This window comes from Amphimedon queenslandica, unplaced genomic scaffold (assembly GCF_000090795.2).
Source record: "Amphimedon queenslandica unplaced genomic scaffold, v1.1 AMPQUscaffold_8360_Cont19695, whole genome shotgun sequence".
In the NCBI taxonomy this organism is placed as follows: domain Eukaryota; kingdom Metazoa; phylum Porifera; class Demospongiae; order Haplosclerida; family Niphatidae; genus Amphimedon; species Amphimedon queenslandica.
This window is the reverse complement of record NW_003551362.1, coordinates 1-2,100: the sequence shown is the minus strand read 5'-3', so window position 1 is coordinate 2,100 and position 2,100 is coordinate 1. Positions and strand designations below refer to the sequence as shown.

General features: G+C 35.0%; 1 long non-coding RNA gene across 1 annotated transcript; it reads left to right on the top strand.

The window, feature by feature from the left end:
• Positions 1–868: 868 nt before the first annotated feature.
• On the top strand, positions 869–1,792 carry LOC109591364 (uncharacterized). The gene is made up of 3 exons (XR_002189783.1): positions 869–966; positions 1,015–1,125; positions 1,539–1,792. It is a non-coding gene; the product is annotated as an uncharacterized LOC109591364 (long non-coding RNA).
• The last annotated feature ends 308 nt before the right edge of the window (positions 1,793–2,100 follow it).

The window sequence follows — 2,100 nt, the reverse complement described above, 5'->3', positions numbered from 1 at the left end:
CCAGAGAATCAGTAAGTACATGTACATGTAAATGTGTATGTAATGCATTAAGTATAATGTGCATTTGTGTGTAATGTCTGCTCACTTCAATTAGTCTATAGCTTCCCCATCAGTCATAGGAAGAGGACAAGAGTAGAGACCAGATGAAGGAGAGAACAAGAATAACTGCCTCAACTGGTGGAGTCACCTACAAATTAACATTAACAACAGTGCCTCAGTACTTCAATCATAATACCGTATGGCTGGTAATTGTAGAAGGGTGCTAAGTTTTTAGTGATTGGTGGGTTTTAATTTGAGCATACCGCCATACACATAATGGTCCAAAATGGCTGGCTTTATTTGGCCAATAGATGCACAACCTGAACTTGCCAAAGATTACTAGCTATTTAGTATGCAATTATCAACCTCCATTCTGAGTGCTTTCTATCATACCCAAATAACCCAATGGCCCAACACTGAACACCTTCTATTGGGTCCCTTTGCCGGCAATCCTTCAACGATGGTACATCCTCCTTACACATTCATGTATATATTCCTTGGCAAGGTAAAATCATGAAATAAAATTAGAGTTACCTCGTTTGGTAGTTTACAGGAGAGCCTGGTAGTGCCGTAGTGTCTGAGCCTGAGGTAGGAGTCCTCCATGAAAGGATTGTAGAGGTTTGGTTGAGCCTGGCTAAACCTTCCATGTCTGGCTGGATAAAACGTATCACTCTTGGAGCTACTATTCCTTACGACAGGAGGAAGAAAGGAGGAGACTAAAAGAGTAGGAAAAAAACCTAGTCTCGTCCTCCAAAAAAGCTGAAGCTAAATTGAGTAAACAAACTTTACAAAGAGTTAATTTAATGATGTTTTGTAGGCGTCGTGTAAAGTGCAGAAATTAAAAATGGCGGATTTTCTGTCCAGCAAATACTACTGACTCAGAAATCTAAAGTTTTAAAGCTAAAACTCGTCCTAGAAATTTTTGTGGTACGTATCATTGTTTATAAAATGTTGTGACATGTTTATACATTGTAGAAGAAGACCTAGTGGTATAGAAATTACTGAAGAGGCTAATTGTATTAATTGTACTGAATGGAAATCTTTTACTGGAAGTGAGTAAGATTCCGGCAGATGTACAAGCTAAAGGTTAGATTAGTTTTTACTTTTTTTAGATTTTTTGAAGTGTCAAGTTATGGTTTTGTTTGTTTTTGATTTTTGTTCATTTTGTAACGTGTGCCTGCTGAGCCTGAATTACATTCAAACAATGTTTAGACATTGTGTCTGAATATTGCTTAATTTGATCTGCCATTTTATGACGGTTTTCCACAGGATATTGGCGTAGTCCTCATGCATCCTCTTGTCCCAGTACTTTAGTACAGGGTATTTAGCGTAAAAATCACAAAGAGGGAATTCTCTATTTTTATAATTTTTCCCAATGCATATTCATGTTTTAATATTGTGTAGAAAGTTTGAGCTTATTCTGATCAAATTTGGATTTTTTTACAAATTTTTAAAGTTGCTCAAAAATTGTGCCAAATTAAGTGTCCTTTTATTTTTAGGTGGTCCTCTTAGTATCAGTGGAGAGGTAGCTCATGCCATCAATCTCAGTGGACTGAGGGAATTGTGTATTAGGAGAGTGGATAAAGATGAAGTGACACTTGATTTGGTTGAATTCAGATTTAAAGTGAGTTATGAGTATGAACTCTAGCAGTGCATGTACAAGCATGTGTGATACAATGATACCATAATGAGTCAATGAGTCAATATTTGAATAATTATAAATGAGAATATATACAGCACCCTTATAAATTTAAATCTATAGCTGTTATTTTATTTAATATAATCAATACATTCTTAAAATTTGGTATACTGAAGCCTAAATGAATTAATAAGTTTTAATATTCTACGGTTGATAACAAACAGTGTACAGTATACATGTACATGTACATGTATAGTATCAGCATGGAGTACATGTACATTTATGTTTATTGCATTTACATGTAAATGTTGCTACATGTACAGTGTGCAAGTGTAATATTTATTGGCTCAATTGTATGTACTTGTATGACTATAATATACATGTGGAGGTTTACCAATTCACTGGTATATACTGTACATGTA